We start from the raw sequence: 27116 nt of genomic DNA, 5'->3' as shown, positions 1-27116 counted from the left end.
CTCTGCTGAGTCTCAATCCACTCACAAGTAGGTCGTTGCTCCTGCATGTGCTGAAGAGAAGCAAGGCTCCAACGCAGCCTCCCTCCCTCTCTCAAATCTCGCCTAACCATGTCACAGCAATCTCATACAAAAAGGAGCTGATCTTCGCAATGCCATGTGCACATTGTGTTGTTGCATCAAGATCTGTACTCTGACTAGCCTGCCAAATGTGCTCTATGTCCTCCGAAAGGTAGTATCTGAAAGAAGCCGCTCTGGTATTCGCAGCTACAAGCAGGACCCGCGCGCCTACTCCTCCAAAGTCATAATGATAGGCGCATGGTCTAAAAAGGAAGTGCCTACAAGGATCTCAATGGATCCCCCACGATTCCCAAGGTAGTCTCCTACGTAAAAGCGATCAATCCGTGATAAATTAGCCCCTCCCTGTCGCGCCAATCCGATTGGGAGAAGCTAAGACTACCCTGAGCATGGGGAAAAGCCTCATGCTACCATACATCAGAAAGCCGCAAAGTCATACATCGTCTCTCCCAAGCTTCCAACTCCGTACTGTGCACCGTCACATGACTGCCCCCCACCCGATCAGCTGGATCCTCTAACATGTTGAAGTCACCCCCAACGCACCAATGATCCACATCAGGTAAAGCATCATCAATGCAAGTCCAAAAGTCAGCTCTGGCACTAGCATGGTTAGGCGCATACACATTCAAAAAACCAATGAGTTCACCATGCATCAGCAAAGTAACATACTGTGCTCTGCCAAGCACCACAATCCCATGATCCACAATGGCCTACCGCCAAGACTCCGCAATAGCCATACATACCCCACCTTGCCCTTTCATAGGGCCAAAACTAGCAGACCAAAAAGTATCCCACTGCCCAGGCATCAAAGAGCCATAACGACATATCCGACTCTCACTCAAGTGGTGCTCTTGAAGCATCATCACATCAATGCTGCCACCAACCCAACAACACTGGAGCTCCTACCTCAAACGGCCTCTGTAACGCATAGAGAGTGAGCCACCAATGAGTTCACCATGCATACACATTCAAAAAACCAATGAGTTCACCATGCATCAGCAAAGTAACATATTGTGCTCTGCCAAGCACCACAATCCCACGATCCACAATGGCCTACCGCCAAGACTCCGCAATAGCCATACATACCCCACCTTGCCCACTCATAGGGCCAAAACCAGCAGACCAAAAAGTATCCCACTGCCCAGGCATCAAAGAGCCATAACGATGTATCCGACTCTCACTCAAGTGGTGCTCATGAAGCATCATCACATCAATGCTGCCACCAACCCAACAACGCTGAAGCTCCTACCTCAAACGGCCTCTGTAACGCATATAGAGTGAGCCACCGCATGGATACCCTGTTGAAGTCGAGGCTATCTCAGCCATATGGTAGGCCTTCACCAGAGGCTTGAAGGGGGAGTAGTCCCCATCCGAGCGACTCCGACTCTGTCCACCCTGAACACCACAAGTACCTCGAACAAGGCACCAATGGCTATGTCCCATCGATATTGCCTCTCCCTCTGATAGGGAATCCTCATGTATACAGACATAACCAAGCCTTCAGAGAGGTTTGCCACCATGCGAATCACAATGTGACGAACCCCTACATCATCCTCACTCCTTGTGACCAAAAAAGTTGCATGTCCCCAACAACGGGCAAGCATATATGTAAGCTCCAAGTCACTCACATGGTGTGAGAACTCTACCACCTGCGTGTACAGATGATCAAGTGCAGTATCCATAGTCCATGCCCGGGCACAAGAGTCACATAGAGGAAAAGAGAAGGCCACCGCTGAATCTAATGCCTCCTCACCCCGTGCCGAGAGTACCACAACATACACCCTGATAGGTGTAGGCTCGTGGAGGCCCTCTACTCCAAACAGTCTAGTGTATGAGTAGTCAAAGGCCGCAGAGTGCTATCGAATGTTAAAGCTGACCAGTCGACTAGGAAACAAAGAAATCGGGGAAGCTTGAATCGGCATGGACGTCCGCGCCACTGAGCCATGAGCAAGGGCTGTGCTTAGTGAATGCCTCGCTGTTGGCGAGTGCCAGGACATAGTCGCATTAGAGGGAGGGGAAGGGGAAGGGAGGGGGAGGGGCGGCAGAAGGAGAACGAGGCGACGGGATGGGAGGGGGGGAGGGGGGAGGGGGAAGAGGGGGAAGGGGGAAGGGGGGGGGGGGGGGGGTGGAGGAAGGAGCAGGAATAGGGGGGAAAGGGGGGCGGGGGGGAGGGGGAGGGGGAGGGGGAGGGGCAGGGGAAGGTGATGACATCTCCTGGTCCTCTACAGGATCTGTAGGATCAGGCTGCAAAGGCTCAAATCTGTTCCTCATGGGAACATACTGCTACTGTGGATGCCCATGGGCCTGTCTCTGCTGTCGGCCTCTACGGCACCCCTGCCCAAGCTGCCACCCAGAGGCATTAGCAGGCTGAGTAGGTGCACCCGACATTGCTTGCTGGGCCGGTGCTACTATAGAGGGCCCAGGTTGTTGGGGTGTAGCGAGGTATCCTGCGAGGACAGGCAGATGGCCAACCTGTCTACAGATGAAGCACTAGTTTGGGAGCCCGAATACTCAACTCTCTGCTCTATCCATCCCTCCCCAACCTTAGGCAATGAGGAGACGTCTGTAACCAGCACTCTAACCAAAGGTAGTCCAGCTGCTCTAGCCACTACTGTGGCGGCAGTCTGCTCGGCCTTCAGTACTGACCCTACAAGGAAGCCAATCCGCGATAGCAGAGGAAGGTACTCACGTCGCACTCCGAGGAAGCATACTGAGATGTGTAATAGATGCTCTCCCTGCTCTGCAGCCTCGGCTGGATCAAAGCCATTTGCCATGCATTATGCAAATACATTGACGGGGAGAAATTGCTGCAGCGTGCTAGATCTCGTGTGAGGGAATGAAGGGGTTGGGCTCCAGAGCTGCCAAATCTTGTACGAAGGAATGGAGGGGTTGGGCTCCAATGTTCCAGAGCCGATTATACTCCCAGTTTATAATGCCCTTCCTAGTAAAATGTAGATAATAATTTTGACCCAAAACCACGAGGAACAAGGAAAGTGGTGGTTGCGACCAACATTGAAGAGGCAATTTTAACCAATGATGGAATCTAGTATGTAATAGATATAGGTTTTGCTAAGCAGAATGCCTATAATCTGAATTTCAGTCAGATTCACTTGTCATCACGTCCATTACTCAAGTTTTTGCAAAGCAAGAGCAAGGCGAGCACGCAAAACAGGACCAAGAAAGTGTTAAATTTATGGCATCTCAACTGAATTGCCCAATGTAATCCCATCATTTATTTTGTCTTTTAGGTATTTATTTTACTTATTTGCCAAAGTCTGGGTAGAGCAATTTACTTAATTGGGTATAGATGCAACCCATTGCCCCCATTGTACAATCATCAATTCATTGCCAAGGTTGGATGGTTCATCAGTACCTCTTTCTCTCTCTTGTGTATTCTCTCCATTGCTCTACGCTTCCACATCGTCGACTTTGACATGGTATCAGACCCTTGTGCTCATTGATCGTGGGAGAGAATCAACACAAGAAGAAAAGAAGAACAAGAAGCGGCGAGTTTAAAAATGCAAAGGAAAAATGGCACCGACGTTTTGAGATGCAAGTAGCAAAGGAACTAGAGTTTTCTCATGCAGGCAGGAGGCAGCGTTTTCGTACGCTCTGCATTTTTGGTGTCTTTCAGTAGCATTCTAGGAGGCACTTGAGAGCGTTCCTACCTGGGTTTTCAGAGGTGACGCTTATCATGGAGAACTAGACAACAACCGAGGAGATCCTCTGGAGTCTGCGTTCTAAAACGCCCACCAACGACAATTGTTTTCTTCTAACTTCGCAGAAGATTGGGCAGCGCTATGAGGCTCTGGGTGATGCCGACAAGGACCGCACACAATTGTGTTTTGAAATGCTTGAGGCAGTGTTTGGGAAAAATCATTTTTCCAAACATACAAAATTCCTTTCCTTGAATTTGCCAAGAGGAAATTTTAGAAAATTAGGCTACTTTTTTCAAGTTTTTACACTATTTTTCTCTATTATGGGACGGAATTTCTCCTTTTCCCCTTGCTGTGAACCGGCATTTTGGAAATTGAAAACGGCACAATATTATGCTAAGACACATTTTCCCTGAACACTGGCTTGAGGGAGCGGGGGGGCGCTCCTTGATATGCATGGCATGAGAGACCCAAGTGGCACAGACAAGAGGTGGCTCCCATGGCGGCCTCAAGCGATGTCGACGAACCAATACCAACGACAGGCTATGGAAAGTAGATTGACTACCATCTAGTTAGCGGTCTATGCTCGACTCAAGTTCCCAAGGAAAGCATTGCTTTGTTTGGCTCGAGAATGTGAAGCCAAAAGCAAATGCAGGAGTTCGCTAGAGGACAGAAGCAAAGGCAAGCTTGACAAGAACAACAGAACCAGTGGTCAGTTAGTTGCCTTGGTACCCACCAAGACCGAGATCCGGTGTTATAAATGTGACACGACTCTTTGTTTGGCTTGGGAGTTTGAAGCCCAAGGCAAAAGCAAGAACTCACAAAGGACAAAGGCAACGGCAAGCTGGACAGAGATAACGGTGATAAAGATTTGATAGAGGATGTCATAAAATCTAACATCTAACCAGTCCAAATGATTTTCTTATATTAAAATGATCATTTTAATGTGGGAGAATAGACGGGAACAAGGGTTAGAATATAAACATGTGCTTACGGGTCTATCTCAACACGGGGCCAATGGTAAAGGGGTTCAAATGAGAGATGATGTGTCAAAGAGCAAGCCTAGCCAATGGAAAAGACCTTAGGGTTAGCTTTATTAATGACCTCCAAAGGTTAGTGTTAAAAGTCCTTTGACCTTAGGTAAGCAAGGACTGAGCTTGAGGTGGGAACCTGGTCCAAGCTTGAGGTGCTTGTCGTGCTTGTTGACTAAGGTGCTAGAGGTGTTTGTCGTGCTTGATGAATAAGGTGCTTGAGGTGCTTGTGGGAACACTACCCAAGCTTGAGGTGCTTTGTCATGCTTGCTGACTACAGTGCTTGAGGGTAAGGTGTTCAAAAAGTCCAATCCAATCCCTACTCAAGAGGGGACAAGCCCTAAAGCTAGGGGGATGAAAAAGAATACACACATACACACACACACACAAGGAAAGCCCAAGCCTCAAGAGGCAGCAAGGACACATGTCAAGCCCCTACCCATGTTGCCCTCATGGTGTGCCTAAAGCCTATTGGTTGGACTTCCAAGGGGTCCAATGAAAATTAATTATTTTTGGATTTTTTCAAGTCCTCTCTCTCAAAGGGGAAAGGGAGACACTTGTCCCAAGGCTAGCATGCTTGCTTGATATGCCATCATGCATGTGATTGGCTAGGCCTGGAGAGATCCAATGAGCTTCAAGCATGTGCTACAAGGGGGGGTTGACCAAAGCAAGAATGGGGGGTATACTCTCCCACACACACTCTCATTGTGTGAAGTGCAAAGTGCAAGAGCTCCATCTCCTTCTCCAAGCTAGTAGGGAAGTGGAGAGCCTACACCAACACTCTTGCCTATGGAATGCAAATCCAACCAAGAGCCATGCTTCAATGCTTAAGCTTGCCATCTTCTCCATCTTCATTACTATGCTATTACGTATGCTAGCAAAAAGAGTGATGATAAGTGAGGAACTACTTCTTTCTCTTATGGAATGTTTCTTCTTCCTCTTCCCTAACCTCATTCCCCACTAGCTCTCTCCACCTTCGAAGGTGTTTGAGGCCTTGGGACTGAAGCTTGGGATAGTTAATGCTTTTTGCAAAGTTTATGTTATGCTCGTGATTCATGAAGCTTTCCATCTTCATTGCATCACCTAGGTCACAAAGAACACAAAAATTGTATTGTACCAAGTCTCTCTTGATGGGAGAATCTATAATACAAATGCCTATTGGAGGGGAGACCGGCTCCACATAAATCCGGTCCTCAATTGTTGTCAAGTTCTCTAAACTCTCTCTCTTGTAAAAGTAATATTCATGCCAAGTTAACTAAGTACTATGATTATGTTGCTACCATCAATTAAGTTCACCCTCTATGGTCTCAAAGTAATCTCACAAAAATGTTCTCTCTAATTTTTTTAATTCCGCTATCCTCAAAGTTCATAGGCCATTTCCATTACATTGGTATCAAAGCATTGAGTCTCTCTTTTCTTGCTTAAGAAGAGAGGTCCTTAAGTAGCCTATTAATGGTTGCTTTTGTTAATTATATTAGGGTAAGTGGGACTGGGATCTATTATCGATTTTGTTGAGCCCACTATGTGGGATATGGTGCACACCTCGGGAGGTTTGGTCTTAATAATGGGGTCTTTTTCAACTTGCCTACGGCTTCACCATTATTGAGCCATAAGAAGTCAAAAAGGAGCTATCCCTCGGCAATTCTGCCATATTATACCCACTCCACTACTCTCTATAATTAACCAATTCGAGCGGTGGGTGTAGATACTTAAGTGTTGATTTTCAAAGGCTAAGAGGAGTAGCAACTAAGGTTTTGAATTGCCAAACAATACACTAAGTAAACACATAAGTTTAATTAACATGGCTAACAATAACCAAAAGAGTAGAATGAACATTGATACCTTTGATTTTACACATGAAGGTGTTATTGATGATGCCCCTATGTTTGTCAATTATCTTGTTACTAGGTTGCAGCAAGCTATGGGCAGCCCTGCTTTGCAAGCCAAAAGTTACTCAACAACTTCGCGCTTATGGGATTTCCCTTCCTCTCCAAGAGGAGAGAGCGCTTAAGAGGCCTCTTGATGAGACTCCCAAAAGAAGACTCTCTCCCATACGAGAGGAGGAATCCAAAGAACGGGAAAGTAATGAATCCCTTAGTTCCTCTGAAGATGTGGCTCCCAGAAGACGGCGGTTTAGACGGTCGCCAACTCCTCCCAAGAGAAAGTGGTCAACCCATAGTCCTTCTCCTCGTCACTCCGAAAGGGAAGAGAGGAAACAAAGGAAGAAAATAGCAAGAAAGAGGTCACCCTCTTCTCCTTCTTCTTCACCTTCCTCGTCTTCGGACGAAAGCTATGGCTATTCTCCTAGAGAATACAAGAGGGGAGGACATCGCAAATCATACCTTGCATGGCGAAAGTCACAAAAGCTCAAGAAGTTCAAAGAGAGAGGAAATAGTATTTCTTTTCTCACCTATGATGGCACCTTTGGTGCTACCAACAAAGTATTGGCCTTCATCCAGCAATTTGAAGCGGCCTTTGGAGACGAGGGCTTCACGGAGTGCTCCAAGCTACGACAGGTATCTATGCACTTCCAAAAATCAGCTCATCAATGGTGGGCTAGCCTTCGTGGCAATAGCAAAGCCCCAAAGACATGAAAAACTCTACGAGTTTCCATCATGAAGTAATTTCTTGCAAGCAATGCAAAGGATAAAGTGCTTACCGTGAATGGAGAAATTTGAAGCTTCTCTCTCATGAGTCTATCCACAAATATGTAGACAAGTTTTGGGAGTTACATCTCAAGGCTAGTGTCTTTGAAAAGATAGACTTCACTGAGCAAAAGCAATAATTCTATGTGGGATTACCTGAAGAGATGGCCGAGTACGTCAACTCTCAGTGGCTTGGTTCTATCACCGAAGTAATCCACCACACCATGGTTTCTTCACGCATCAATTTTCAACAAGGGGCTAGTGGGAATGTCAAGCCAATGGAAAACAAAGACAAGAGTGATGCAAAGGGGAAACCAATGCCCAAAATTCTTCCCAAGGCAATTCCAACAACAACAACTGGTCCAAGGAGAAGGGAGTTTACAAAGGTAAAAACAAACTCTCTCCTGAAGAGCTTAAAGCTTTTCGCAAGGACCATAAATGTTTTAAGTGTGGGGAGCAAGGACATGGCTACCGTTCTTGCCCCAAGAGAACTTTTCGCAATGAGACTTCTAGAGCTTCCACTATCGAAGATCCAAAAGAGGATGCTCATTGCAAAGGGTCACCTCTCTCCTATGTTTGAGTAAGGTAAGGGAGCATGATGCTTTCATCTTGTTTGACCCTGGCTCTACTCACAACTTCATATCAACGGAAGTTGAGGCTTCATGTCCAAAGCTATGTCGACAAAGAAGATTTTTTCATCTCTCCTCTCCAACATGAGGATGCTATCCTGCATGGCTGCCAACATGAAGTTCCCCTGAATGGAGAATTCACTTACAGGGGAAAGAACATGTATATAGATGCTAGTGACTCTGGTCGTACTATACCACTTGTAAATCCTCCTGCTTTTGATAAATCAATGAAGAGCTCAGTTTCTGCGTACATGATTTTTGTCAAAGAGTCCCTAAAAGATCCTAATGTTTTACCAATTGTAAATGGTAGAAATTAAGAAGAGTTAGACTTGTTGAATTTTCTAAAAGGATTCCAAGATGGGTTCATCGATGATATCCCTATGGACTTACCTCCAAAACGAGGAGATGATGACCATCAAATTGAGCTCCTACCAGGAAGCTCACCGCCTAACAAGCCTTCTTATCGAGTTTCCCAATCTCAACAAGAGGAGATCATGAGGTAAGTACAAGAATTGGTAGACAAAGGGATGGTGAGGCCTAGCTCCTCTCCTTTTGTTCTCCAGTCCTTTTAGTGCAAAAGAAAGATGGTACATACCGTATGTGTGTGGACTATCGAGCACTAAACCATACCACTATCAAAAACAGATTTCCCATGCCTCAGGTAGAAGATCTGTTTGATAAGCTACAAGGTTCTACCTACTTCAGTAGGATTGACCTTAAAAGTGGCTATCATCAAATAAGGATATCCTAACGACCGCGTTTCGTACAACGTTTGGTCTTTATGAATATCTAGTCATGCCTTTTGGCTTGACCAATGCACCAGCCACGTTCAATCGTCTGATGGAGAAAATCTTTAGACCCTATTGCAAATTCAGTGGAATGTTTTTTGATGATATCTTCATTTACTCCAAGTCCTTGGAGGAACACAAGCAACATCTCCAAGTGATTTTTCAAGCATTGAGGGAGAAAAAGCTTTTTCTCAATCAAAAGAAAAGTGTATTTTTCCTTCAAGAGATTCAATATTTAGGTCATATTATCTCTCAAGATGGAATCCGAATGGATCCATCAAAGTTAGAGATAATAAAAGCATGGCCTAATCCAAGGAATCTACATGAGCTAAGAAGCTTTATTGGTATGTGTGCATACTATAGACGCTTCATAGCAAAATTCTCTCAAATAGCAGGACCATTACAAGACTTAACAAAGAAGAACGTTAAGTACTCATGGACTGCTACGGAGCAGAATGCTTCTGACAAGCTCAAAGAAAAGCTTACCTCCCAACCAGTCCTTATGCTTCCGGATCTCTCAAAGCCATTTGAGTTCCAATGTGATGATTGTGGTGATTGCCTTGGAGCAGTCTTGCTTCAAGAAGGGCATGCCATAGCATATGAGAGTTCAATACAGATGAACGGGTCTTGGGAATTTATGAAAGTGTCTTTGTCACAAACTGGTGACGTGGCTGTCCAATACACACACACACACACACCCTTTTTGGCATGGACAGACCCAGGAAAACTTGGCAGAAATGATGACATGGCTGCCCTGTACAGACCCCTGCAAAATGTGACGTAGAAACCAAAAATTCCGTACTACTAACATGGCATCCCGTAAATTGCGGTGGATTTTACGACAGCCTTTTGTCAGCTTTTGGCTATGTAAATCGGCCTTGCTTTTTGCTACGCAAGAAAATCACACACACACACACACACACACACACACACACACACACACACACACACACACACACACACACACAGAGACAGAGAGCTCTTTTGCTTTATTTTAAAAGCTTTTGATTTACCATCTTTTGGGGCTCTGCTTTTGGCATCCCTTATAACCCTGTAAATGGGCAGGCCTCCCACTTCTCATAGCATCTGGATGCAAAGTCTGAGAGTGAGAGCCTCCCACTCGTTTGTACTTTTGCAAAAAATTAATAATAATAAAAATATTGAAAGGGGCGCTAGTCTTTGGCGCCAATATCTCGAGGCACGGAACTCCACCAGGCCAGTGTTGAATTAATTGTGAACTGTGAACTGTTTTGAAGTGTATTCTTGTGGTGTCGTGGTAGAATCTCGACTTGGAGTGTCCAATCAAAGCACGACCGATTTCTCTTTTACCGAGAAATGCGATCCTTTTTACGCGGCACTTATGGCTTCAGACAGAGATAAGTCGACTTCCTCTGCATCGGGAGATGCGGAAGGAGATCACAACGAAGATTTACGCAAGGAGTATGGCCCACCTCAGCCTACTCAGGCGGTTATCGAAGAGATGGAGCGTGGACGATTGATTGGTGATGCAACAAAGATGATGCTAAATTTTGCGATGGACCCGAAATTGGAAAAATTTATGAGCTAGACCTCCTTTGATGACATGCATGCACAATGGCGGGGCAAGCCACAAAACCACCCCTCAAACCGGCCTGAAGAAACCTCCTACTCCAAGGATGTATACTGAGCAAGAATTAGAAGAGGTGGCTAATGCACGAGTTGCTCAGCCTTTTGACGCATAGAACAAAACAGAAAAGCACGACAAAAAGCAGAAGAAAGGTGCTGACTTCCCGGGTTATTTGGGTCGTCAGTCTACATTTGCACCGGCAAGAAAACAGATGAAGCGTGTTCGATTCGAAGGAGTACCTAGTTCTTCTTCTTCTTCTGATAGTTCTTCTAGCTCCTTGACTCGAGCGAAGAAGACAAAACAGGCAAAAAGCGAAGCAAAAAGCAAAGCTTCGGAAAGGGCAAGAAAAGGCAAAGAAGCCTAAATCTCGCACAGTTGTTGACAGTTCTACAGAGGACTCTTCTTCGGGTAGTTCGGACTCTAACGACAGCAGCTTCTATGCAAAGAAGAAGAATTTTTATAAAGCCAACCAATATGACTTTCTAGAAGATAAAAGCAAGAAAGTTCGAGAGTTTAAGGAATGTGGACAATCAATTAAAATTGACACGTGTTCTGGTTATAGAGATGCTTTGAAGGCTTTGTCTTTCATACATTAGTTTGACATAGCCTTCTCAAGAGGGCGTTACTCATAGCACTCCAAGATTTGAAGAGCTGCCTCTTACTTCAAGGGAAATGCTCGAACTTGGTGGTCCACGCTTCTATTAAACAAGACAACACCAATTAAATGGCTGAAATTTAAAAGGCTTTTTATTTCTTCTTGGCTGATTCAAGAGTATGAACGCGACATACGAACTACTTGGAACCCTCTTCAGATGACCAAGAAGGATACAGTGGACGCTTATTGTGAGAGATTTCGGAGCTCTTTTCTTACCGCCTCTTCATTTAAGAAGATCTCGTTCAAAGAACAGATTGAGCAATTTACCTTGGGTCTTCCTACAGATATCCGAGATCACTGCTTACACAAAAGTCACCTTCCGTTCAGGAGCTGATGAATCATGCGAAACGGGGTTTTGCCATTCACTCAGGCAGTTTGACCTACCCCACAGATGAAATCATGGCGCAAAGGACCAAACAGACTTCAAAAAATGAATGTAGAAAGAGGAAGAGCAATCCAGAAAAGAAAGAAAAGGATGCACGACCCAAACTCACTCGACAGAGAGAGCTCTTTACATCAAAGAGGGGAAGTGTTTTGGATGCAGGGAAATTGGGCATATCTCAGCAAAGTGCCCTAAAAACGCACAAAAAGGACAGAATGACAAGGATGATGTAAGGCCTGAGAGTTTGAGAGCAGCTGAGGAACATGGACGAAAAGGCAAGATGAAAACAGGACTGGTTCCAGATTGCGTGGGTACTGAACACATCACGATGGACGAGAGTACAAAACTTTGCCAAGCTTAGGACAAAGTAAAAGACCAAGAAGTCCTAATCTTCTTTGATGAAGGAGCCAAGGCCAACTTCATTTCACCTGAATTGGCAGTGCGGCTCAAGATCACACCCAATAGGATGGGACCACTAGCAGAGGCAGTTCTAGCGGCACCCGCCAGGGACGTAGCCATTACACCTGTCATTGGCAAACTTCGGTTGTATTGTTAGGGGTATTTGGGGCATGAGGACTTCTACATACTGACTTTGGAAGGTTGTGATGTCCTCTTGGGAATTCCCTGGTACCACAAGAACAATGCCGTGGTCGACTATCGGGCGAGAAAAGCGACTTTGACAACCATTGTACTAGATGTAAAACTTAAGGGCAGAACCGTCCCTATTGTAGCGGCTTCTGCCATTTCAAAATTAATGAAATCCAATCTGTTTGTTTATTGGATCTTTTTGAGAGAGATGAATGATGAGAATAGAACAAATATGTTTGAACTGGATAAAGAACGCCAAGATTTTCTCCACACTTATGCAGATTGCTTCTCAGAGGGCCTGCCAGGCAAGTTACCACCCGCTCGTCCTAAAGATCATACTATTAATCTGATTCTCGGAAGCACACAACCGAACCGGCCACCTTACCATGTAAGTCGAGCCCAGAACAAAGAAATTATGAACCAAGTGAAAGACCTCTTGGAAAAGGGTCTTGTCCAGCCTAGTACTTCACTGTACTGCTCTCTTGTGTTGTTGGTTTTGAAGAAAGATGGATCTTGGAGAATGTGCATCGATTATAGAGCTCTCAACAAAATCACCATCAAGAATGCATTTCCTATTCCTAGAATCGATGATATACTTGACCGACTTCAAGGATCCTCGTGCTTTACCAAGATTGACTTGAAAAGTCGATATCATCATATCCGAATCACGCAGGGAGATGTCTACAAGACAGCCTTTCGGACGAATTTTGGGTTATCTGAGTTTTTGGTGATGCCTTTTGGCCTAACCAATGCTCCTGCGACATTTAATCGGATGATGGACAGGACTTTTTGAGAGTACAGATTATTTGGTCGCACTTTCTTTGACGACATCATTGTTTTCTCCAAGGATGAGGCAGAACATAGAGAACATCTGCTTCAGGTCTTTCAGGCATTACGAGATCACAAGTTGGTGATTAATGCGAAGAAAAGTGATTTTTTCCTACCAGAGATACACTTTTTGGGACACATTGTCTCAGCAGCGGGAGTGCAGATGGACCCGACCAAGATAGAGACTATGCGTGATTGGCCCGATTTGAAGAATGTCCATGAAGTTAGAAGTTTCTTGGAATTGTGTTCGTACTACAAGCGATTCGTTAGAAAGTTTACAGAGGTTGCTTCCCCTTTGCATATCTTGACACAGAAAGGAGCCCCTTTCTCGTGGGGACCCACAAAGGTGACTGCATTCCATACATTGAAAGAGAAACTGACTACGGGACCAGTTTTGACTTTGCCAGACTTGCAGAATATATTGTGATGCTTGTGGTCGTAGTTTGTGTGCGATCTTAATGCAAGAAGGCCATGTCATTGCTTAAGAGAGCCGATTGTTCTCAAGGCCAGGATTGACAGCACAGATTTATGAGAAAGAGCTTTTGGCGGTTATCCATGCTCTTACTCAGTGGCAACATTACCTACTCGGAGCGGATTTTACTGTCTTTACAGACCATCATAGTTTATGCTACTTCTTGTCATAGAAGCAACTATAAAAAAGCAGATGCGGTGGACAAACATCTTGTCACAATTTCACTTCCAGATTGTCCATGTGCAAGGACAGAAGAATTTGGTGGCAGATGCTTTGTCTCGGAATCCGTTGGTTCTGGCTATTTCCGCGATTCATCATAGGAGCTTCGAGGATATGGTCGATCAGTATGCCACGGATACAGATTTTGCAGACATTCTCACACGGATACGGGATGGGGAGACAATAGCGGGATATTCCATTCGGGATGGCTACTTGATGAGGAAAACCATGTTGTGCATTACATAGCCATTGAGGGAAATGAAGGAGTACGAGCGGAAGTGCGACGCGAGAGAGAGTGCGAGAAGAAGAGCACAACGATATGGTGAACTTGCTCTACTGTAATGTGTAGAGCATAGTGAGTTCTTATTAGGTTTTTACAAAAGAATATGTGTACATACCTGGCAGCCCGCCCACTTACCTGGGCGACCACATTGGGCTTTATACCCCAACAACCTCCCACTTAAATTCCAATGTGGTACTTTAAGTGTGAGCGAAGCTACTATACAAGCTAATATACAAGAGATGTAGAGAAGTGATGTACTACCCTACACCTAACTGCTTGAGAAAATGCGCAAAGCTCTCTAAGGGAAGTCCTTTTGTAAGTAGATCAGCAGGATTTTCTGTGGTGTGAACTTTGACAAGCTGAAGTTGCTTATTCTCGAGCATTTCCCTGATGAAATGATACTTCACATCCACATGCTTTGTCTTTGAGTGATAAACTGGATTGCGAGCCAATTGTATAGCACTTTGACTATCACAATATAACACAGGCATCTCTTCTTTGATTCCCAAATCTGTTACTAGTCGATTAAGCCAAATTGATTCTTTGCATGCCTCTGATGCTGCAACATATTCAGCCCCTGTAGTAGACTGAGTAACACAATCTTGTAATCTAGAACGCCATGATACTGCTCCACCAGCCAATGTAAAGACATACCCTGACGTAGACCTTCGGTTGTCTAAGTCACCTGCATAATCTGAGTCTGTAAAACCCTTTACACTTAGCTCTGACTCCCATAGCATATACGCATACTCTTTGTAGCTTTCAGGTATCTCAATATTCCTTTCACTGCCTCCCAATGTTTCTTGCCTGGGTTTGACATGTATCGACTTACTACTCCCACTGCAAATGCAATGTCTGGGCGAGTAGCAATCATTGCATACATCAAACTACCCACTGCAGACGCATATGGAATCTTATCCATTTCAGCCTGTTCTTCTTCAGACACTGGACAATCTTGTTTGCTAAGTTTCACATATGGTGGCAATGGAACACTCAGTGCCTTTCCCTTCTCCATATTGAAACGTTGCAAAACCTTGTCAATATACTCTGTTTGAGATAACCAAATCAACTTCTTTGATCTGTCTCTCTCAATGCGCATACCAAGTATATGAATTGCCTCACCCATGTCTTTCATGTCAAACGATTTTGCCATCTTTGACTTCAAAGCTGAAATTTCTTCCAAGTGCTTGCCAGCAATCAACATGTCATCCACATACAAAATAAGGATCAGCCAACTACCATCCTTAGCCTTCTTTGTATATAGACAATGATCGAACTCACTACGTTTGTAGCCTTGAGAAAGCATAAACTTGTGGAATTTATGGTACCATGCCCTCGGTGATTGTTTTAAGCCATAAAGACTCTTTAACAACTGGCATACCCAATCTTCCTTGCCTTTCTCAACAAACCCTTCTGGCTGCTGCATGCAAATTTCCACATCTAAATCACCATGCAAGAACGTTGTCTTGACATCCATTTGGTGCAACACCAAATCTAATATGGCAACCAATGCAAGAAAGCATCTCAATGTAGTCATCTTGACCACCGGAGAGAAGACTTCATCAAAGTCAATGCCTTGTTCTTGCTTAAAGCCCTTGGCAACAAGCCTTGCTTTGTACTTTGGCTGACTATCATGAGCGGTGATCTTATACCTGTAAACCCATTTACAAGGTAGAGCCTTTTTGCCCTGTGGTAATTTAACTAGCTTCCATGTCTTGTTTTTATGCAGAGCTGTCATCTCTGACTGCATGGCCAATTGCCAATTCCCGGAGTCCTTCATTTGCACTGCTTCCTTGTAACATGAAGGCTCATTGCAATCAGTCAACATGACATAGTTCATAGATGGAACAAACCTATCAAGAGGTCGCGTGACACGTCCAGATCTACGCACAATAGGTGGCTCAGGCTCAGCCACAACCTGTGGTTCCACTCTATCCTGTCCTTGCTCCTCTTGAGCCCTGACATTTTGTCTTGCACGTGCAGGTCCATCTTCTTGGAAGACAACTCTTCTAATCTCCTCAACCCTCTCTGGTTTAGAATGATATTTGGATTCATTAAAGTGAACATCATTGCTGCGGACAACCTTTCTGGATTCGGGATCCCAAAGTCTGTACCCCATCTCACCAGAATTACCATAGCCTAGAAAGATGCACTTTCTACTCTTTGGCTCAAGTTTGTTCCTAAATTCCTTTGGAACGTGAGTATATGCCTCACAGCCAAAGACTCTGAGATGCTTGTATGAGGGCATTTTGCCTGACCATACCATCTCTGGCACTGAATCCTTCTGCAAAACCTTGCTAGGAGATCTATTTACAAGATGAACAGCTGTTGATACAGCTTCAGTCCAAAACCCATTTGGCAGCTGTGCATTAGACAACATACTTCTGACCTTCTCTTGTATGGTCCTATTCATCCTCTCAGCAACACCATTTTGAGGAGGATTGTAAGGAGCAGTAAGTTCACGTTTTATACCTTTTGACTCACAAAAGTCCTGAAAGGCCTTTGAAACATACTCTCCACCATTGTCAGTGGGTAAGCATTTAAGCTTCTTGCCACTCTGATTCTCCACAAGTGTCACAAACGTTTTGAAAACACTAAACGCTTCATCCTTGTGCTTGAGAAAGTAAACCCATACTTTCCTCGAGTAATCATCTATAAATGTCATAAAGTAAGAAGCTCCCCCTAGAGATAGGTTAGGCATAGGTCCACACAAATCACTATGAACAAGTGCCAACTGTGTATCTCTTCTACTGCTTCTATGCTTATGTGGCTGCTGTGTTTGCTTACCATACAGACAATGTTCACAGAATTCAAAATCATTAAATGAAAAGCCAGGAAAATAACCAGAACGAGACAAGATTTCCATTCCCTTCTTGGATATATGTCCTAACCAGCTATGCCACAAAGAAACGTTCGGCTGCTCGGTTACATTGATTACATTTTTAGAGACATTTGATACATAAATCATGTAAAGTCCTCCAGACTTTACTCCATGTGCTACTGTCATAGAACCCTTTCCACATGTTCTGTCCAAAAGTGGTGACGTAGCCAGCATCATCAAGTAAACCTGTGCTGATCAAGCTCTTTGTAATTGCGGGAACATGTCTCACATTCTTCAGCGTGAAAGAAGAGCCATTCTGAAACTTCAATTGAACATCTCCAACACCTAAGATCTCACATGTCTGCCCATTGCCTAGCCGAACATGATCTTTAGTGGGCACATAAGAAGTAAACCACTCCTTGTTTGGAGACACATGAAGTGATGCCCCTGAGTCTATAATCCAGTCACTCAGTGCATTTCCATCAGATGCTGTAAGAAGAGTTGAGTCCATTGTATTCTTCAAGAATTAGATGTCTCCTGACACTAGACTGTCATCCACTGCAACAGTGTTTGTCACATTTATTTCTTGAATCTTCACTGAGGACTTGTTCTTCTCACCATGGTCTTCAGCTTTCTCTTTGCCTTTTTCTGCTTTCCATTCTCTGCAGTCTCTTTTCATGTGACCCTTCTTGCCACAATGGTAGCATTCTATGTCACTCTTGCCTTTAGAACTGCGGGACTTGCTACGAGACTGATTCTTCTTTCCACCTTTGTACTTTTCTTTGGTCCTTCCCCTGACAACTAAGGCTGTTCCTTTGCCTTTGTCCATTGTCTTTCTATTGGTTTCTTCAGTAAGCAGACTTCCTGCTACACCTGCTATGTTCAAACCATCTGGAGGTGCAGAATTACTCAAAGCTGTGCGAAAAGTGTCCCAACTTTCCGGCAATGTGATCAACAGGAACATAGCTCTAACAAGTTCATCAAACTTGACACCTTGAGCTGACAACTGACTGTAGATTGTGTTGAATTCATTCAAATGATTGGACATAGGTGTCCCTTCTTTCATCTTCAAGTCAACAAGCTTCTTAAGCCAGTATACCTGTGAAGCTGCACTCTGCTTCTCATAAAGATCACTCAGCTTTAACCATGCTTGATAAGCCGACATCTCGTCTGCTACATTGAAGTAAACGCTTTCTGCCAAAGTCAGAATAATGGTAGAAAGTGCCAATTCATCCATTTCGCTCCATTCATCTTCGTCCATATCTTCTGGTTTTATCCCCTTGAGCTTTATAGGTTTTATCTGCCTCTTTTGTACCAACACGTGCCAAATCTGCTTCTTCCACAATGGGAAATTGGTTCCATCCAGCTTCTTGATATTGTAAAGAGCAGTGTCCTGTGATCCAGCCATAGCTACGCTTCACAGTGGTTTACTTTCCTGGGAAAAATTCGGCAGAGTTTCCCCTGTAAACTGACCTCTGAACCAATATCAACCTGTCAAATGAACCAAGAAAGCTTCAGATTCTCCATAAATTTTGGCAGAGTCTCCTTTGTAAAATGGCTCTGGTGTACTAAAAAACAGACCAAAAAACAGCTCAAAAAACACTGTCTCTCTGACACTGTAAGCTGCGGGTAAACCTGTCCTGCACCTGTACTGTCTCTCACTGTCCTGTCACTGTCCTATAAGCATAGACTGCGACAATGCCTCAACGACAGTAAAGCAAAGATGCAATCCCAACTGTCTAACTCACAGTCAATACATCCTAGCTGCCTATCTAAGGGTGCTCGAGGGATCACTCCAAGACCTGTATCACCGAAAGGATCTCAACATTCGAGAATCCCCCAGCTCAATAAAACCTCACTCGACCCTCAACAAAGGCTGCAGTAAATCTGACAGTACATAGACTTCCCACAAAGTCATACATCCACAAATTTCCCACTATATGCTGTAACCGTTGCGGCGGTTGTTTGCTGCGTGACTCACAGCCAACAAACCCTCAACAAACATACATAATCTCTGACAATACATCCCATGTGGAAGTACCTGCAATGTTAGGATGAAATCTGGAATATCAAGCAGCAAACACAAGCTACCTGATGAACTAGTGGATGTCGCCTACAGTCTGTGTGTAGATGCGCCCGTGTCGTATGTGACACGCCTCTAAGAACTGTGACCCTTCCTTCGATGTGTAGACAGCCACAAATCAACACTCTGGGAGTGTCGATATCCTCAGCACCTGCAGTCGTAGGCCGAAAACCCCAAATTTGCAGAGTTGGATCTGCACCCGCCGAGACCACGTAGTCAAAAATGGCCTGCGCAGACCTTTGTCGAAGCCGAACAGTGGCCGAGATGACCTCAGAATGAAATTCTAAGCACACCGAGCCCTACGAGCTTACCCACAAGATTTGGGGCCGTGTCTTTGCCTGTCGAATTTCACTCCAATCTGAGCTGGTGACTCTAGCCTCCTGCAGTGCTGCCCCGAGCCTCGATCTGAGCTCTGATATCAGTTGAAGGAGTACGAGCGGAAGTGCGACGCGAGAGAGAGTGTGAGAAGAAGAGCACAACGATATGGTGAACTCGCTCTACTGTAATGTGTAGAGCATAGTGAGTTCTTATTAGGTTTTTACAAAAGAATATGTGTACATACCTGGCGGCCCGCCCACTTACCTGGGCGACCACATTGGGCTTTATACCCCAACAGGAAAAGGTTATGACCGAATGCCATTGTCCACCTTTTACGGGTCATTGCGGCATTGCTACCACCTTGAAAGAGGTAGAGAGATACTTCTTTTGGCCGAGACTCAAGAAGGATGTGGACGAGTTTGTGTGCAGCTGCTTGGTATGCGAGAAGGTCAAGTTTGACAAGCATAAAGCACAGGGATTGTTACAGCCTTTGCCCATACCCACCCGCCCCTGGGAAAGTATTGCAATGGATTTCATTTTTGATCTCCCAAGAACACAGAGTTGTCACGATGGTATTTGGATTGTTATTGACAGATTTAGCAAGCAGCTCATTTCATTCCAGTGAAGAAAACAGTCAAGCCGGATCACTTAGCGAGATTGTTTGTGGACCAGATCTTTAGATTACATGGCATGCCCGAGACGATTGTCTCCGACAGGAACTCCACATTACAAGTTTGTTTTGGAAGGCTATTTGGGAGAACATTGGCATGCCGTTGTTGTTCTCATCATCTTTCCACCCGCAGATTGACGGGCAATCTGAGATTGCTAATTCAATGGTACTAGATTTTATTGAAGTCTTACATCTCGGATCAGAAGACTCAATGGGAAAAGTATTTACCTTTGGTGGAATTTGCCTACAACAACATGATACACTCTTTGACGGGGAAGGTGCGATTTGAGATTATTGAAGTGCTATGAAGGTTCAAACCTTCCTAAGCACGAAAGATAAGATTTTTGAAGCCGATGAGTACATGCGCGACTTGGACACGACTTTTGCCAAGGTACACGAGGCTTTGCAAAAATCTTAGGAAAGACAGAAAAAGGCAGCAGATCACCACTGTCGCAATTTGAAATTGAAGGAGAATGATTGGGTGCTCTTACGTTTTGAGAAGGCACGCCTGAGAAAGAAAAAGGGAAAGGAGAGTCTTTTTCCAAAGCTTAGTATGCGATACTACAGACCTTTCCAGATCTCCAAAAAGATCAATGATGTCTCCTTCCGACTGAAGTTTCCCAACACTTGGAGGATTCACAATGCATTTCATGTGAGTCTCTTGAAGCCTTTTAAGGGCAATGTGCTTGAACATTGGGAGCCTGATGAGCAACCCAAAGTGGAAGAAAACGAGGAGATCCTTGTTCCAAAACAGATATTGGCACATAAGGACAAAAAGATTAGAGGTAAAGTAAGATAGCGGTTCTTGGCTAAATTCAAGAACTGGATGCGAAGTGGATGGAGGAGGAGGACCTAGTAGATACTCAGATTGTGAAACTTTACCTTGAAGCTTTTGGTTTAGCATAGTCTATTCCAAATGGAACCCCAAATTCAGCTTGGTCGGAGATTTGGTGCACTGGGTATGCACAAGAGAGGAGTTACTCCGCTTTTTTGTCAACAAATCCCTCGATTTTTGATACTAGAGTCACTGGTGTCTCTTTAAGCTTCAGGGATACTGAGAGCTGACAATATTCTGCTGTGTGACTTTATGAAATGGAATTCCGGATATTATAAAACTGTTTTGTCATTGACTTGTTTAAGTGCAGGAACTGATAGACGAAATGACTGCAGCATTTTGGTCTGAATGATCTCAATAGACATGGTTGCAATAGGGATTAGTCAATCGGGCATCTATGAGGTCCTAAGTGGATCTAGATGCGGTTGCTAATTGCATTGCCGAGATAAATCATGGTCTGAGATCAGAATGAATGTTCAATGTGATGTCCTGTGATGTCAAGTGATGTCCTGTGATGTCATGTAATGTGACCATCGATTGGTACATGTGCTAGATGTGTGTTCCTAGTGCGTCGATACTAATAGTCAGTGTCTGCTAAGACAATTTATGGCTTCTGTCTGTTTTGCAGGCGTAATCGAGGGCGATTACAAGGCTTTCAAGGGTGGGGTATGTACGGATGACATGGTTGTCCAGTACACACACACAGACTCCTTTTGGCATGGACAGACCCGAGAAAACCTGACAGAAATGATGACATGGCTGCCCTGTATAGACCCCCGCAAAATGCGGCGCAGAACCCAAAAATTCCCTAATGTTGATGTGGCATCCCGTAAATTGCGACGGATTTTACGACAGCCTTTGGCTACGCAAATTGGCCCTGCTTTTTTCTATGCAAGAGAGAGAGAGAGAGAGAGAGAGAGAGAGAGAGAGAGAGAGAGAGAGAGAGAGAGAGAGAGAGAGAGAGAGAGAGAGAGAGAGAGAGAGAGAGATCTTTTGCTTTATTTTAAAAGCTTTTGGGGCTCTGCTTTTGGAATCCCTTGTAAACCCTTTTGGAATCCCTTGTAAACCCTTTAAATAAGTGGACATGCCTCCCACTTCTCAGAGCATCTACACACAGAGTCTGAGATTGAGAGCCTCCCACTTGTTTGTACTTTTGCAGCAGATTAATACAAAAAGAAATACCGAAAGGGGCGCCAGTCTTTGGGGCCAATATCTCTAGGCACGGAACTCCAGTGGGCGAGTGTGGAATCAATTGTGAACTGTGAACTGTTTTGAAGTGTATTCTTGTGGTGTCGCGGTAGAATCTTGACTTGGAGTGTCCAAGCTTGTTATAGCCTTTAGCTGTTCTACATGCCCTAGACACATGGAAGCACTATCTACTAGGGACTCCATTTATTCTACTAACTGACCATCAGAGTCTCAAGTACTTCATGATGCAAACCAAGATTTCCAACAAACAAATGAGGTGGACAAATTTTCTTTCGCAATTTTATTTTCATATTGCTCACATTGCTGGTAAGCACAATCAAGTGGCCGATGCACTTTCACGACGACCAAAAGTTAATGCGGTGTCTATAGCTACTCACAATGATCTATCTTCTATGCTATATGAGTATGCTATTGGCTCTGACTTTTAAGACATAATGTCAGCCCTTGCTTTGGGGAAGAAAGAGGAACCATTCACCTTGCAAGAAGGTTATCTTCTCCATGGCAATAAGCTATGTGTTACCCACTCCCTTCGTGAGAAAGTCATGTATGAATCCCATGCTCCTCCTTATGCGGGGCATAGAGGCATTCAATCTACTCTCCGAGGAGTAGAGACGTATTTCTATTGGCCTACCATGAAAGTGGATACAAGAGTATGTTTCAAAATGTGTAGTATGCCAAAAGACTAAGTATGATAGATAGAAGCAACATGGATTACTCCAGCCATTGCCTATCCCAAATTCACCATGTGAGAGTATATCCATGGATTTTATATTTGGATTATCCAAGTCAATACGGGAATATGGACAATAGTCGATGGGTTTAGTAAGCAAGCACACGTTATTCCTGTCAAAAAGACAATTAAGGCACACCAAATGGAAAATCTCTTCATATCTCAGATTTTCAAACACCGTGGATTGCCAACATCCATCGTGTCAGATAGAGATCCTAGAATGACCAATAATTTCCGGAAAGGTCTCTTTGAAAATATAGGCACAAGATTAAATTTCTCTTCGGCCTATCACCACAAATGGATGGCCAAAGTGAGATAGCCAATCTTACGATACTCGATCTACTAAAGATTTATGTTACAGACGTAGATCAACGATCACAATGGGAGAAGTAATTACCCCTTTAGAGTATGCGTATAATAATATTGTCCATACTACTACAACAAAAGCACCTTTTGAAATCATTGAGGGAAGACCTAAAAGCCCCTTGCTACTTAAAGTACATGGGAAGATCTTCGTTGACGATGAATATAGTTGTGACCTACAAGAGTCTTTTTAAAAGATTAAAGAGGCTATATCCATCTCTCAACAAAGGCAAAAAGCTACTGACAAGCACAGAAAGGCCTTAACATTCAAAGAAAATTATTGGGTCTTACTTGAGTTTCCCAATGCTCGATTGAGGCAAAATGACAGGCAAAAATTCTACGGGCCACCAAAAGTATTATGCTAAACTAGCAAAAAGATACTATGGTCCTTTTCAAATCTTGAAGCCAATCAATGAGATGGCTTATCAACTCAAGTTGCCCAACCATTGGCTCATACACAATGATTTTCATGTGAGCCTCCTTAAGCCCTACAAAGGAGAGCCGCCATGTGAACCAATTATTGGAGACCCTCCCAAAATCGAAGACCAAGAAGAGGTGCTACAACCCGAAGCTATCCTTCGGCATGAAGACAAGGTACCACGACATGGTAAGATTATTCGACCGTATCTTATTAAGTTCAAAAATTATCCTTTTGAAGATGCTAGATAGATGCAAGAAATACAACTTAAGGATAGTATGAACCTTGTCAATGCTTACAATGCTACATTAGAGTGTACAAATTTCTTTTAAATGACCAATGTTTTTGTCTCATAAGACAAGTTCTCTTTTTATTGTGCGTACTATGCGTACTTAGAATCATGTTTGTGATGAGGATGTCTCTCAAACACCAAGTAGAATTTGTCACTCTATTTTGGGAGAATTAAATGGACTAAAGAGCAGACATGATTGCGGCAACTATGTCTCCCAAGCACCAAATGGATTAGTCATACATCTTGGAATGATGTTGTAGGGTAAAAAGGGATCCTCTACCCGCTAAGAAAGATTGACTAATGACTAAGGCTTTATCTCTTCTACCTCATAGTCGAGGATGACTATGATTTCAAGAGAGAGGTAATGTCATAAAATCTAATAACTAACCAACCCAAATGATTTTCTCATATTAAACTGATCATTTAATGTGGGAGAATAGACGAGAACTAGGGTTAGAATATAGACATGTGCTTACGGGTCTATCTCGACACGGGGCCAATGGTAAAGGGGCCCAAATGAGAGATGATCTGTCAAAGAGCAAGGCTAGCCAATGAAGCTTAAAGACCTTAGGGTTAGCTTCATTAAAGACCTCCAAAGGTTAGTGTTAAAAGTCCTTTGACCTTAGGTAAGCTAGGGCTAGGGCTGAGCTTGAGGTGAGAACTCGGCCCAAGCTTGAGATTGTCGTGCTTGCTGACTAAGGTGCTTGAGGTGCTTGATGACTAAGGTGCTTGAGGTGCTTGTCATACTTTCTGACTAAGATGGTTGAGGTGCTTGTCATGCTTGCCAACTAGGGAGCTTGAGGTGCTTGTGGGAACACTACCTAAGCTTGAGGTGCTTTGTCATGCTTGCTGGCTACGGTGCTTGAGGGTAAGGTGTTCAAAAAGTCAAATCTAATCCCTACTCAAGAGGGGACAAGTCCTAAAGCTAGGGGGATGAGAAAGAATACATACACACCCACACACACGCAAACACACACAAGGAAAGCCCAAGCCTCAAGAGGCAGCAAGGACACATGTCAAGCCCCTACCCATGTTGAGACCATGTTGCCCTCATGGTGTGCCTAAAGCGTATTGGTTGGCCTCCCAAGGGGTCCAATGATAAATTAGTCAATTTTATTAATTGTTTTTGCATTTATCAAGTACTCTCTCTCAAAGGGGAAAGGGAGACACTTGTCCCAAGCCTAGCATGCTTGCTTGATATGCCCTCTTGTATGTGATTGGCTAGGCCTCGAGGGGTCCGATGAGCTTCAAGCATGTGCTACAAGGGGGGGTTGACCAAAGCAAGAATCGGGGGTATACTCTCCAACACACTCACACACACTCTCATTGTGTGAAGTGCAAAGTGCAAGAGCTCCATCTCATTCTCCAAGCTAGTAGGGAAGTGGAGGGTCTACACCAACACTCTTGGCTATGGAATGCAAATCCAACCAAGAGCCATGCTTCAATGCTTAAGCTTTCCATCTTCTCCATCTTCATTACTATGCTATTATATGTGCTAGCAAAAAGAGTGATGATAAGTGAGGAACTACTTTTTTCTTCTAAGGAATGTTTCTTCTTCTTCTTCCCTACCCTCATTTCCCGTTAGCTCTCTTCACCTTCGAAGGTGTTTGAGGCCTTGGGACTGAGGCTTGGGATAGTTAATGCTTTTTGCAAAGTTTATGTTATGCTCGTGATGCATGAAGCTTTCCATCTTCATTGCATCACCTAGGTCACAAAGAACACAAAAATTGTATTGTACCAAGTCTCTCTTGATGGGAGAATCTATAATACAAATGCCTATTGGAAGGGGGACCGGCTCCACATAAATCCGGTCCTCAACTGTTGTCAAGTTCTCTAAACTCTCTCTCTTGTAAAAGTATTGTTCATGCCAAGTTAACTAAGTACTATGATTATGTTGCTACCGTCAATTAGGTTCACCGTCTATGCTCTCAAAGTAGCCTCACAGAAATGTTCTCTCTAATTTTTTTAATTCCGCTATTCTCAAAGTTCGTAGGTCATTTCCATTACAAAAAAGATCGGCATGGCACAGGTGGCGGTGGCCACACAGTGGTCACCATGCCAGATTTCTAGTTATGAGGCAACTGCCGCCACTAGCTTTAGCTAGAGAAAGGCCGAGAGGGGCAAGCAGTGCTCCCTATAATTTGGACCCTTGTGTTGGAGTTCAAGTTACCGGTGTTTGAACCTGTGGGTCGGAGTTCAAGGCACATGCATCTGGTAGGGAACCAATCACACGTATCTAGCACTATGGATGTGCGTGCCAATCCATTGTTGTTGGTCGGATTATGGACAGGATGTGTTTCAAAGTTCATTATCTGGGAGTATTTTGGACGTGATGTGTTCATAGTTCCCGAATGGAGATTCTTGGACGTAGTGTGGTCTACAATTCAATTTTCTAAAAGGCAACCGATGCTCAAGATGGCATTCTTCTAAGGAACAGAGTTGAGGGTAGCACATCAAAGGTGTATCCAATGGAGTGTACAACTGCTCGGGTGTCTATGGTAGCTTCTTCATCAACTTTGTCTCACTATTTATGTCTACTATGAGCTGCAAAGAGGGTGTTAAAGTTATGGCATCTCAAGTGAACTGTCCAATGTCATCCCATTATTTATTTTGGCTTTTAGGTATTTATTTACTTATTTGTCAAAGTCTGGATAGGGCAATTTACTTAGGTGGGTATAAATGCAACCCATTGCCCCCATTGTACAATCATTAATTCATTGCCAAGGTCGGTTGGTTCAACAATTACCCCCCCCCCCCCCCCCTCTCTCTCTCTCTCTCTCTCTCTCTCTCTCTCTCAGGATAGTTTCCTACGACGTTAAAATTCTCTTCTTCTTCTTCTCTCTCTCTCTCTCTCTCTCTCTCTCTTTATCTCTCTCGTGTATTCTCCCCATTGCTCTACGCATCCACATCATCGACTTTGACAGAAAGTGCTATCGCTTGTACATGGAGAGCAGGTACATGGATGAAATGTTACCAACAACTATGTGTGAAACTCAAATAATAAATTTGGGCAATACAACTTTGCAGCTCAAGGCTATGAGCATTGATGATTTATTGGCCTTCAATTTTATGGATCCACCATCTCCACATGCTCCAATATTGGCCATGGAATAGCTTTTAGTTTAGGAGCCCTAGAGGAGAAGGGCTTTCAACAAAGTTGGGAATGAAGATGAATAAGTTTCCTTTGGAACCTCCTTTATAAAAAATGCCACTTGCCAGACCTTGGCTATAGTGATGAGATTTTAACCATCATTGGCATGTTATCTGCACATGATATTTTTTATAGGCCTCGGGAGAAATGGGCACAATATAACAAAGAAAAAGCAAAGTTTTTCCAACCAAAGGGGGACCATTTTACCCTTTTAGCTGTTTATGAGGCATGGAAAACTTGAAATCTCCGTGGAAACAACGTCACTCTTTCCCTCTCTGTTGCTGTTGCTCACCATCATGTTGTAGGAGCATTTCAATGCCACCATCATGCCAATTTCTAAAGTCAAGATCAGCTCTATGGTAGGCTAGC

General features: G+C 44.0%; 1 pseudogene; it reads left to right on the top strand.

The window, feature by feature from the left end:
- The first annotated feature begins 2955 nt into the window (after positions 1–2955).
- On the top strand, positions 2956–26988 carry LOC147456530 (putative pre-mRNA-splicing factor ATP-dependent RNA helicase DEAH5 pseudogene; annotated as a pseudogene).
- The last annotated feature ends 128 nt before the right edge of the window (positions 26989–27116 follow it).

The sequence above is a fragment of the Adiantum capillus-veneris genome, chromosome 6, assembly GCF_014529385.1.
Source record: "Adiantum capillus-veneris isolate H3 chromosome 6, ASM1452938v2, whole genome shotgun sequence".
Lineage (NCBI taxonomy): Eukaryota > Viridiplantae > Streptophyta > Polypodiopsida > Polypodiales > Pteridaceae > Adiantum > Adiantum capillus-veneris.
Note: the sequence above shows the minus strand (reverse complement) of the source record. Positions and strands in the feature narration are given on the sequence as shown.